The sequence below is a fragment of the Crocuta crocuta genome, unplaced genomic scaffold (assembly GCF_008692635.1).
Source record: "Crocuta crocuta isolate KB4526 unplaced genomic scaffold, BGI_CrCroc_1.0 scaffold346, whole genome shotgun sequence".
NCBI lineage: Eukaryota > Metazoa > Chordata > Mammalia > Carnivora > Hyaenidae > Crocuta > Crocuta crocuta.
The window spans coordinates 1,137,066-1,150,649 of record NW_027527957.1 but is presented as its reverse complement, the minus strand read 5'-3'; positions in this window follow the sequence as shown (position 1 = coordinate 1,150,649).

Sequence of the window (13,584 nt, the reverse complement as noted above, 5' to 3'; positions counted from 1 at the left end):
AGAATATTTATTTTCTCTATAAATCATTTATTTATTTATTTATTTATTTATTTATTATTCTGAGCTATCATAAAAAAAATAAAGAAAAGAAAGAAAGAAAGAAACAGAGACCATCTAAAAACCAGGCACATTTTTTTAAGGCTATTCATTACAGGACAAAATTTAGCCAGGATAGCAATCTCGTGCTGACAGTCCTCTAAAGTACAGAATGATGGAAAAGTCAGTCATCAAATGTATAGATTGCTTTTCATTAGAATACAGGGCAACACGAGAATGAGGAGAATAGGGAAAATATTTTTTAAGGGAAGGAATTAAAAAAAAGGAAGGAATACTCTAAAATATAAATAGCAACTGCCTCAAAGGGGTAAGACTGTGAGTCATTTTTTCTAGCTCTTTGAACTTTTTATACACTCTACGTCTTATTAAATTTGAAGTGGGTGCAGAAAGAACAATGATTCAAAATTCTGAAATCATAGGGAAGGAGTTTCAGATGTTATTGTTCAGGAATCATAGTGCCAAGCTAGTAAGATACCGTCATATATTCCATATTTGACCCTTCTGTTAGTGCAGGCAACTTTCATGGAGAATAAGACCTGCAGTTTTGCCAATGTGATAAAATAATAATTGAATTAAAACACTTCCTTGTGTTTAAACCCTAAGATTTCAAAGGAAATAAAAATAATACGGACAAGCCTTTCAATACCCCTTCTGTAGTTTATTATCTGAATTTTGGTTTTTAAACCAAAATAATAATGATTCCTTCAGACCAAAGTGTTTTTAGTTTCCCAGGGTTTACAAAAATCCCTGAAATGGATACTATTGATCTAATTTGTAAAGTACATAGAGTGAAGCTTTATACAGTTGCATAAATTCAACCTAACCAGTCATTAATACAGAGGTGACCTTTGTCACTTGGGGACTGTTTTCTGATTCCGGACACAAAGGGAGTCACCCATATATTTGAATGGCTCCCTTTGTCTGGCATTTTGTGACCCATCAGACAGGTCTTCAGCATACAATGAGTCAGCCCTGGGCTGTATTCTCCCCTCTGTGTGGACAGTGACTGAGTTCTCTTGTGGGATTTAACCCTTACCTTCATCTGGAAGCTGTGCAAATTAGATGCTTTCACAAAGTAAGAAAAATAACTTCCCAACTACATTACAGTATAAACATTTTCCCTTGAAGTTGAGGTAGTTGAGTCATAAAAATGGTTTGTAGCATGGGTGGTCAGAATATGGAAACATAAACACAGAAGATGGAATTTATTCTGGAAAATATAATTTCCCAGTCTGGTAAAGGACCTCAAATGTCAGGTATTTTTGAAGAAATGTTAAATTACATTCTGTTTGTTCTTTGTCCTTCAAACTTTTTTGCCTTACGATTACTAAAAAGAAATCAGTTCCTTTATATATAGTGCATATGTAAAGTGCATACAGGGACACCTGGGTGAGTCAGTCAGTTAAGTGTTCGACATTGGCTCAGATCGTGATCTCATTGTCCATGACTTCAAGCTCTGCGTTGGGCTCTTTGCTGACAGCTCAGAGTCTGGAGCCTTGTTCTGATTCTGTGTCTCCCTCCCTCTCTTTGACCCTCCCCTGCTCATGCTCTGCCTCTCTCTCTCTCTCTCTCTCATATAAATAAACATTAAAAAAATTTTTTAAGTGTGTACATAACTTTCTAATATTTTGCCTCTTGGACTTAGGTTTTCGGGATTTACGAAGGTTAGCATTTAGGAACACAGGTTAAGGGATTATCGTGCAGCAAAAGTTGAGGGGTTTCCTGCAGTGACAATAAAGTCTTCAAATCCCCCTTCTCCACAACAAGAAAGTACTTTGGAGTTCTTGTGTACAGCTTGGGTGTTCAAGTCTGACAGGGTGAACACAGAAGAGCCAACGGCAGAGTTCATGCAGAGAATGTCTTTGCACTCATTACCCATCAAGTATGTGTGAGTGCTTACTATGTACGAGGCATTCCTCTAGGGCTTATGGATAGAATGAACACAGGAGACAAGATCCCTACTTTCCAAGAGTTTATATTCTAGTAGGGAATATACATTTAAGATTACATTGTATGTTCCAAAGATAAGAAAAGAGGACAATATGAGAGAATATAAGCAGAGCGAGGGACTGAGAGTACAAGGAAAAGCTATTGTACGGAAGGAAAAGGTTTTCCTTGACCTCTCAGTGTCCTTGTCTGGGTCTGAAAAGTAAACGGACAGAGTAACAGGAGAAAGGCATAAGAATTTATTTAATGTAAGTTTCATGTGACATGGGAGCCTTCTGAAGGAAATGAAGCCCCAAGACACTTGGATGGCTCAGTTGGTTAAGCATCTGACTCCGGCTCAGGTCATGATCTCAAGATTGGTGAGTTCGAGTTTTGCATTGGGTGAGTTCGAGCCCCGCATCAAGTGAGTTCACACTTCTCTCTCTTTCTCTCTGTGCATCCTGGGATTCCTTCTCTCTCTGCCCCTCGCTTACTTGCACTCTCTAAATAAATAAGTAACTAAATAAGTAAATAAGTAAGTAAATAAATAAATAAATGTTTGGAAATGAAGACCCCAAGAAACAAATAGTCCTGAGTACTCTTATGCTAGGTTTGCTGAAGAGTGGACAGGCGTGTAGATATGTGATAGGTTGAGGTGTGAGCTAAGTGTAGTAAACTGGGGCAGATTCTTCTTGTGGTCCCTTTGACTTAGGAGATAAGGATGCTTCTTTCCTCCAGATATAGGAAGGGCACGTCTGGCATAAAGTTTTTATCACTTGTTTCATAGGATATGGGAAGAAGGAAAAGCAGAATGACCTTCCTGCTTCTACTATTTTCTCAATTTCTTCAGCTTAAAATATTTGATGTGCCATATTTTGAAGTGCCGTGTCTTAATCTCCATCACTATACATATGAAGATCTGAGGAAGAGAATTCCAAGAAGGGGGGACAGCAGGTGTGAAGACGCTATAGGAGGAAAATGTGTGGGTTTTATAGGCAATGAAACAGAGGGAGGGAAATGGAAGAGTAGAAGGTAAGGATAGATGGTGTGCTTTCTTAGTTATATAGTTGGAAGACAGTGACTTACCCCAGGTGCTACATACAGCTTGGGGGGAAGTTAAGCTAACATCCTTGATATTTATCATTTGGCAGCAAAGTTCAGTTCACCAATAACAAATGTTTTATTTACTTTTTAAAAATTAAAAGAAAATTAATGTTTATTTTTGAGAGAGATAGAGACAGATCGTGAGCAGGGGGAGGGACAGAGAGAGAGGGAGACACAGAACCCAAAGCAGGCTCCAGGCTCTGAGCTGTCAACACAAAGTCCCACACGGGGCTGGAACCCACGAACCGTGAGATCATGACCTGAGCCAAAGTCAGATGTTTAACCAACTGAGTCACCCAGGCACCCTTCTGTATTTTTCTTGTTGTTGTTGTTGTTTAAGTAGGCTCTACACCCAACTTGGGGCATGAACTTACCACCTGAAGATCAAGAGTCATGTGCTCTACCACTGAGCCAGCCAGTCACCTCTCTTTCTCTGTTTTACTAGCAGTGAAATTGAGCCACAGAATGGTTAATGACTTACCTGTCTCCTGAGAACTAAGAGGCAGAGTCAGACTTAGAATTCAGAGCCCATACTCCTAACCACTGTGTTAGCTTGCAGTTTCCAACAATGTAGAAGGTTCACCAATATGAAAAGTACTCTCAACACAACACAGTTCAGCTATGCTGGACATGTGCAAAGACTGTGTAAACATTAGGAATGTTGACATAAATGCAACATGGGGTGCCTGGCTGGCTGAGTCTGTAGAGTGCAATTCTTCATCTCAGAATTCTAAATTTGAGCCCCATGTTGCATGTAGAGATTACTTAAAGATGAAAATCTTTAGAAAGCATATTTGCTCTTAAGTCATTAGCTGAAGTTAGACCATAAAGTCACGTTGGTGTTCTTATTTATGAATCAGTATATCCTATCTCATATGCTATTTGAATAACGCTATTTTGTAAGGCTTCTGTCTGTGTTCTAAAGGGGCTGACTAGTATCTGATCAACTCTCACTCAGTGCGAAAGGAAGGAAAGGCCATTGGTGTGGGAATAGAAAATGTATTACCCTTCACTAATCAACAGTAATGGGACTATGGGAGCAGGGCGAATTTTGCTAATGCAGATCTTTATGACAGTTTGAGGGATGGTTTATGCACCTACACCTAGCAATTATCGGTGCTTCATTTTTTTTGAAAGTTTTTGTTTATTTTGAGAGAGAGAGAGAGAGCATGAGTGTGTGCAGGAAGGGGCGGGGGGGGGGAGAGAAAGAAAGAGAATCCCAAGAAGGCACCACACTGTCAGCACAGAGCCTGATGTAGGGCTCGAACTCACGAACCATGAGATCATGACCTGAGCTGAAACCAGGAATTGGCCTCTCTACCGACTGAACCACCCAGGCACCCCTCTGTGCTTCATCTTTAATCTATAGGTAGCACTGAAAAATCATTAAAAGTAAATGGCCTCCAAAAGGGTAGAAAGCCATCTCTTTAGTAATTCTGCCTTGAGATTTTCCTTCCCCCTTATTATGTTGAAATGAAATGAGAAACAAAAAGAGAGAGACTAAAAAAGAAAAAGAGAAACAGAGCACAGACCCAGCAGAAAACAAAAAGGTTGATCACCTTCGTCAATTTTATTTTTAAGGTGACAAGTTAAAGAAAATAACACCCCATTGTTCTCGCTGCAATGGGGAGGAAGCATTGATATGTTAACTACCCTCTTGGCCTCTCTCGCTGAGGTGTGATTAGATGAAGAACGAAGTATTTTCAAACTTGAGATTGTAATTTCAGCCCTGCAGCTTCCTTAAATTCATTTGACTTGCTGTGGCTTTCGTGTTACCTTTCACAAAGAGCAATCATGTTATATGTTAATTAGATTTGCAAAACAGATTTTTCGGAGAAGTAAGCACATACAGACTCCCTTGAAATTCCTTCCAACTCTCTCCCTTCAGCTCTCTCTTTGTCCTGCTGCCTGTCCTTCCCTTTACATCTTCCATTCCCCCCTTTACTTTGCACTTTATTCTTTTCCTTTTCAAATGACTAGATTGCAATAAACAGTTTTCCTTCACACACACACACACACACACACACACACACACACACACACACATCCATGCACCAGTCTCCCAACTGCATCCGCTACTGATTGGCTTCTTCCAAAAAGGACAAAGGGTCAGTAAGAGGAGCCATTCCTCAGTTAGCTTGTAGAGATTTGGCAGACCCGGCTGAAATCAGTAGAAGTGACTGTCATTACAATGTTGCAGACAATCAAGTAATTGGATCCTTATGTGCTGGCTTAGAGGCTCTGAAAAAGAAGTTAACTTCTCAGTGGAATTCTGATTTCAGTAAGAAAGGGTGCAGAAGTAAAAGGACACACCTATAATTATTCATCTAGTTTACCCTTGCCAAGTTAGTACACCAGTCTTTTATAGAGAATTTGTACTCATGCTATAACAGATTTCTGCACTTGTATTATAAGGAAATTGGATCTTTTCAAGTATTCACAAGAAAGTAGTAGCTTAATCTAACTTTATCATTATTTTTTTAATGTTTATTTTTGGGGGAGAGAGAGAGAGAGAGAGAGTGCGAGTGGGGGGTAGGCAGAGAGAGGAGACAGAGGATCCCCAAAGCAGGCTCTGCATTAGGAGTGGAGAGCCTGACGTGGAACTCGAATTCAGGATTCGTGAGATCATGACCTGAACCAGAGTCAGACGCTTAACCCACTGAGCCACCCAGCTGCCCCTAAATTCCTTTAAGTACATGCATGCATACCTACATATACTATAACTCTGTAACCATTATATTTCTGGACAATAACATTTGCCGAGGAGTTCAGCAGAGTCAGAAATCCAACATGATTCCTTCACTTGAAGACCAGACCATGAGTAAAAGTTAAAATTCAAATAAAGCTTTATTAAAACCATAAAATTATTTTTGCTTAAATACTAAGGGAAACTTCACAAAGTTTAATATGTGATAAGGGCTGTTTTACCCCTGCATCTGAGGTAGCTTGCAACTCGGAACGGAAACTCTGGGGTCCCACTGACTGTATTCAAACCGTAGGTGTTTACTAGCTTGTAATCTTGGAAAACCATCTCATTTCTCTATACCTAAGGCACTCAATTTATAAAACAAGCAGAACTATGGTTGTTATGAAAATTGAATTAGTTAATCAAGTGAAGCGCCTACAATACTTGGCATATAGCAGGTGACACAGAAAGGATCTTTCACATTAAATTTGCTTCTAGGGGCACCTGGGTGGCTCAGTTGGTTGAATGTCTGACTTTGGCTCAAATCATGATCTCACCGTTTGTGAGTTCAAGCCCTGAATAGGGCTCACCGCTGTCAGCACAGAACCCTCTTCAGATCCTCTGTCCCTGCTCTTTCTCTCTCTGCCCCTCCCCATCTTTCTCTCTCAAACAAATATAAATAAATAAATAAATAGACAGACAAACTTGCTTCTAACAAGAGCCATAACTGGTGCATATTTGTGCTATCATAAACTTGCTTTGGCTTTCAGGAGGCCATTGAATACCAGTTTTCTCATTTGTATAAAGAAAGCAGATCAGACTTCCTTTCTTTCTTTCTTTCTCTTTCTTTCTTTCTTTCTTTCTTTCTTTCTTTCTTTCTTTCTTTCTTTCTTTCTTTCTCTTCTTTCCTTCCTTCCTTCCTTCCTTCTTTCTTTCTTTCTTTTCTTTTCTTTTCTTTTCTTTCCTTCCTTCCTTCTTTCTTTCTTTCTTTTCTTTTCTTTTCTTCCTTTCTTTCCTTCCTTCTTTCCTCTTTCTTTCTTTTTCTTTCTTTCTTTCTTTCTTTCTTTCTTTCTTTCTTTCTCTTCATCTCCAACATTCCTCCTAGAGACATTTCTAGGACCTTTAACAGACTTCAAAAGCACATAAACTGGTAAACTGGTTTAAACACTGTTGTGTGTGATATAGGCTCAACAACTCTAAAAACATCGCAGTAATTGAGTAATTGGCCACAAACACTTCTAGTTCAGATGCCAAGGTTAGGGAATGCAGAAGTAACAGCCTAATAATAAATAATCAAATACCCATACCATTCCAGCTGGGTCGAGAGGCATAACAGAGAGCTGTATCCCACATTATCAAATAGCCCCCGTGGGCACTCACTGTAGAAAGGAGAGAGTTGGAAATTATTCCTGACTAGTTATCAGGAAGACAGTCAGGCAAAGAAAGTATGGCAGTGCTAGACGACAACTGGGCTGAACATCCATTGGACTGGATTCTCTGGGAAGCAGAAATGATATAGTGCAGAATGCTACTAGGGAGTGAAATAAGGGTCAGGGTTGAAAGGACGAATTACTTGGAAATTGATCAACAAAATTTTCTGCACTTTGTCAACCACACATCAATTAGTATGATACCATCCTACTGTTCTGTCTGAGTCGTGGATGCTTTGGGCTTACATTTTTCTTTCTCATAAACTGCAACAAAATCTCTACATATATTAAGTGTTCACTTCATGTTTATTAATAAATTAATGAGCCCTCTTAAATTTTCAGCCAAAGGAAATTAAAATAGAGCCAAAAGCTGGGGTTTCAGAGAACTTAAAATTCTATGAATTTAAAGTTGAAATACCTCATTTTTTAAAAATTTTTTAACATTTTTGTTTTTGAGAGAGAGACAAGGAAAGACAGAAAGAGCACAAGCAGGGGAAGGCCAGAGGGAGAGCGAGACATAGAATCTGAAGCAGGCTCCAGGCACTGAGCTGTCAGCACAGAGTCCGACATGGGGCTCGAACCCACAAACTGTGAGATCATGACTTGAGCTGAAGTCAGGCGCTTAACTGACTGAGCCACCCAAGTGCCTCATTATTTTTATTTTGTAAAGAGAGAAATATTACTAATTGGGATCTCTTCTAAGTCACTAAAATGATTTTTACCTCATCTGGTTTTGGTGAGAAAAATATGTAAAAATCACCAATATCCCCTTCAATGGTACCACAATAACAAAACGACTTCTTGATGCCATTTGGTCAATCACTTTAACCCAGTAAACAAGAATCACCATTACATGGGGGCCATCTGAATATTCCAGATATGTTGCCACCTCTATTACTTTCGTACATGATATAATTAAGAGTCTACTCCATCCACAACCATGTTATTTTTTTCAGGTTTGCCAGGCACATGAGGGTTAGGAAGATTATCCATACTCTTCAAAAGTGTATGTGGTTTGTTTGTTTTTTTTTGGACTTATGGTTTCTTGTGAAAATATATATTTTGGCTCAGATATTAGCTCGATGCAGCGTTTATGATCAGTAATGTTTTTTCAACCAGCACATATGCCCAGGAAGGCCCTGGGAAAATGTTTGAGGGAGCATTGTACTGAATATATGTTTTTACCACACTCAATATTCTAATTTTAAACATTTGATATTTTCAATGTATCTAATTCACCATTTTCTCCAAACAGGGAGAATGCCAATTCCGGTCACTCAAGTCTTCAAAATAAATATTTTTTTATTTATTATGATTTCATTTTTCTATAATTTTGGTTGTTAACTCCTCTTCAGTGTTAATTTGGGGCCCAAGAATGGCAGTAAATAATTATGGGAGGCCTGGGAGAACTCATGTAGGGAATGAAGACAAAAAGCCTGGGATTGGGGCGCCTGGGTGGCTCCGTCGGTTGTGCGTCTAACTCTTGATTTTGGCTCAGGTTGTGATTTTGTGTTTGGTGAGATTGAGCCCTGCATTGGGCTCTGCGCTGACGGCGTGGGGCCTGCTTGGGATTCGCTCTCTCTCTCTTTCTCTGACCCTCCCTCCCTCATACACTCTCTCTCTCAAAATAAATAAATAAACTTAAAAAAAAAGGTGAAAGAACAAGTCTCTCCATTCAAGGGGTTTTTATTTCTGCAGAGCTTCATATGTCCTCAAGAAACTGTCAGACCAGGATGAATGTACTATGGCCCACAAGGGAGACTTAACTGTTATGGTGGTGAAAAGGCTATGATAACAAAGGAAACTTTCCAGATCCCCAGGAGAGCTGAAATCACTTTCAGTTGGCAGGAATCAGAAAATACTCATGGAGGAGACCTAATGTATTTCTTTTTTTAAATTAAATTAAGTCAGATAAAAATTTTTTTTAAATTTTTTATTTATTTCTAGGAGAGAGAGAGAGAGAGACAGCGTGAGCAGGGGAGGGTCAGAGAGAGAGGGAGTCACAGACTGGAACAGGCTCCAGGCTCTGAGCTGGCAGTCAGCACAGAGCCCGACGCGGGGCTCGAACCCACGAACCGCGAGATCATGACCTAAGCGAAAGTCGGACGCTCAACCGACTAAGCCACCCAGGCGCCCCAAGTCAGATAAAATTTAATGAACATTAAATTCAAGAGTGGGAACTATGTCTGAGTCCTCATTTTATCCCTGATATCTAGAACCAGAGCCCAGAACATAGTAGTAATTTAATTACTCGACAAAACACTTGTTGAACTGATCTTGAGTAATTGAATTAAACTCAAAACAACTAGTAGGGCTTCAATGAAATAAAATTGAGACACACAGACCAGGTCTTTCCAAAGTAAAAAAAAAAAAACAAAACAACATACAGCATGAGCAAAGAGGAAAACGCTAGCAGGGAGTAATCCATCCTAATTGGGATGGATTGACATTTTCACAGACACGGTTCTATTTGAAAGTTTAATGATTTTATATGAGACGCACAGGTTTTAGTATCATGGTTAAAGTTGGAGTCCAGTATCAGAGAGCTGTACCCGAGAAGGTGGTGAGGGAGTACATCAACGAGGGTGGACTCTTTATTTCAGACTTCTGGCTGAATGAAGCTGAATGCAATTGGGCAAAGACAGAATTTTTTGATTAGAGAGAGCACATTTATAGGGAGAGAGAAGGACAGATTCAGATGCAAGTGGGAAAGAAGGCAAGTTAGGTGAGCAGGGTCTCCTAGGGCAAATGAGGGCCCCGGATCAAAATCGAAGGAGGAAGACGTCCAGGGCCAGACCGACGCAAGCTGCATCTTGGCTTTGCTAGTAGCCATTTAATTTAATTTGGGACAAGTCACTGAATTCTCTGAGTTTGTTCTCTCACCTGCAAAATAGAGATGAAACTTAAATCATCAGCATATGGTGTGTAAATAAAACAACTTCTGTTAAATTCCTGACATCCATAGTATGCCACTATAAAAATAAGTATGTTTTTTTGTGGAATCATAGAGGCAATGTATCTACTCATAGAATATAGGGCTATATATAAGTGTTTTGGTTTCCTGGGACTTCTGTAACAAAGTACCACAAACCGGATGGCTCAAAACAATAGAAATGTATTATGTCACCATTCAGGAGGCCTTGGCACTCCTTGGTTTATAGCAACATAAATCCCATCTGTGCCTCTGTTGCAACATGGCCTTCTCCCTGTATGTCCCTGTGTGTTCCTGTGTCTCTTCTCCTTTTTCTTATAAAAACACCAGTCATATTGTATTTCGAGCCCACCCTATTCCGGGATGATCTCAATCTTAACTAATAACATGTGCAAAGACCCTAATTACATGTGCAAACAAGATCACATTCTGTGGGTCCAGGTTGACATGAATTTTGGGGGGACACTATTCAATCCAGTATAAGAAGTATATTCCTAACTTTACTTTCATAATGGCTTCAACAGACTATGATTATAAGAACTAGGATTTGGGCTAGGAGGGGAGGAAACCAAAATGACTGAGGGCTCAGTTCATGAACTTTGAATTCCATCTCTTCCTCTTCCCGGTTATATAGCCTTGGGAGCCATACCCTCTTTAGTTGATAGTTTTCTCATCTGATAAACCTGGAGTAGTACTTCAGTGTGTTTGGGGGCAGATTAAGTGAAGTAATATATGCAATGCCTGTAGCCTAGTACCTGGCCCAGAGGGACAGTGCTTGGCTCACTCCAAAGAGCCTGACTTGTGCTGTAGGTAGGGTGACGTGGAGGTTTTTGTTCACATAACCAAAGATGATCCATCATTTTCATCTAGTTGCAGACTAGAAGTACTGTTTGCAGAGCGACTTGCATTGTTTTGACTAATCATTTTGCTACTGAGATTTCTCCATGTCTTGTTGTTCAATACCAGCATAAATGATTTACCACCTTTGGTGATTCACATTCCAGAGAAGTGCTGGACCATATGTCATTGTCCTTTAGTGTCCAGCATTTTAGTTTGCCCATTGACTTAATTTTTTTAATTCTAAAAAAAATGTTAACTATTTTTGAGAGAGATAGACAGACAGAGAGAGCATGAGTGGAGGAGGGGCAGAGAGAGGGAGACACAGAAACCAAAACAGGCTCCAGACTCTGAGCTGGCTGTCAGCATAGAGCCTGCTGCGGGGCTCAAACCCACGAACCATGAGATCATGACCTAAGTGGAAGTCAGATGCTTAATTGACTGAGCCACTCAGGCGCCCCCTTGCTAAGCCTTAATAACTCTTACAGGTGGAAAACCTGATATTTTATATCAAGTTTTTAAAATGAGAAAATTGAGGGGCCCCTGGGTGGCTCGTTTGGTTAGACAGTTGACTCTTGATTTCAGCTCAGGTCATGATCTCGTGGTTTGTGGGATCAGCCCTGCTTGGGGTTCTCTCTCTCTTTCCCTCTCTCTTTACTCCAGCTCCTTCTCAAAATAAAGAAACTTTAAAACAATTTAAAAAAGAAATGAAATGAGAAATTTGATGTTTAAAGTAGTTACATGACAAATACAACACTTAATTGTATCCTGTTTGATGAAGAGGTCATATAACTATATATTCCACAAATATATATCTTGGCTTATATTGGCCATATTGTAGGAGTTCATTGTTTGTCATCTGATAATGACATATAAAAATTTTTAATCAACATATTCAGTCTGTGGTAGTCACTATTTTATCCTGAAGAAAAGTCACTATTATACCTCTGAATATTCTTTTTTTAAATTTTTTTTTAATGTTTTATTTATTTCTGAGAGAGAGAGTGCGTGAGCAGGGGAGGGTCAGAGAGAGAGGGAGATACAGAATCTGAAACAGGCTCCAAGCTCTGAGCTGGCTGTCAGCACAGAGCCCGACACGGGGCTTGAACCCACTAACTGTGAGATCATGACCTGAGCCGAAGTCGGACGCTTAACCAACTGAGCTACCAGGCGCCCCTATACCTTTGAATATTCTTAAAACTTGGCATGAAGTTATATTGTCAAAATCTGTATTGGTTTCCTGTTTTTCCTGTTGGTTTGCTTAAGTTAACACTCAATTTTGCTAGTTTGCTGTCTTCCTATATACTGTGCTGAGAAGTCTGAAAGAGAACTAACAATTTGAATAAACCCTTTGTTATTCATGGTGCACTTTTAATTTTTACTTTTCTAAAAGTTTATTCTCTTTTATTTATTTTTTAAATATTTCCTTACTTTTGAGAGAGAAAGAGGGAGAGAGAGAGAAGAAGAGAACGAGTCGAGGAGGGGCAGAGAGAGAGGGAGACAGAATCCCAAGCAGGCTCTGCGCTGTCAGTGCAAAATACGCAAAATATGTGCATCTCAAAGCCACAAACTGTAAATGACCTGAGCCAAAATCAGACACTCAACCCGCTGAACCACGTAGGTACCCTTGAGTTTATTTAGTTTCAAGTAATCTCTACACCTGGCAAAGGGCTCAAACTCACAACCATAAGATGAAGAATTACATACTCTTCTGATTGAGCAAGGTAGGGACCCTGATGCACTTTTTTTTTAAGTGTATTTATTTATTTTGAGAAAGAGAGAGTGCAAGCAAGGAAGGGGCAGAGAGAGGGAGAGACAGAATCACACACAGGCACCTCGTTGTCATCACAGAGCGTGATGTAGGGCTTGAACTCATGAACCACAAGATCATGACCTGAGCTGAGGTCAAGAGTCAGGCACTTAACTGACTGAGCCACCCAGGCACCCCAAAAGATTTCTTTTTTTTTTTTTTATTCATTTTTGGGGGGGAGAGCATGCGCACAAGCATGAGAGGATCAGAGAGAAAGAGAGAGAGAAACAGAGGATCCAAAGAGCCGATGTGGAGCTCAAACTCAGGAACTTCGAGATCATGACCTGAGGACAAAAGCAGACTCAACGAACTGAGCCACCGAGGCATCACCTGATACACTTTAATATGAGTCCAAACTCTTTTATTTCATTGATTTTGTGGAGCGACGTACAAATACAGCACAGTAGTGTAGTACTCCTTAACACTATGTTTCCAGTCATTAAATGGGCAAATCATCTTTGATATGAAGAACTACTGTATACGATTGCCTGTTATAAAGTACACGCATAATTAGGCAGGCAGGGAATTTTACAGACTGACTTGAAGAACTAAGACAAATCATGCATTAAAGTCAAATCTCCAGGAGCTCAAGGTTGTGTGCCAGCTGCCTGAACCTAGGGAAGTAAAACACAACAGAATGCCAGGTAGTTCGTTCGTAACAAGTTGCATATGCTCTAGATTTGGTATTTTGGCTCTACTTGTATCCCAGAGTGTATCTATACTTTCCTTTTGGTTCACTTTACAGTGAATACATGATTTCCATTTGTAAGAGCTACATATGACAAGGAAGTGCTTCAAAAGG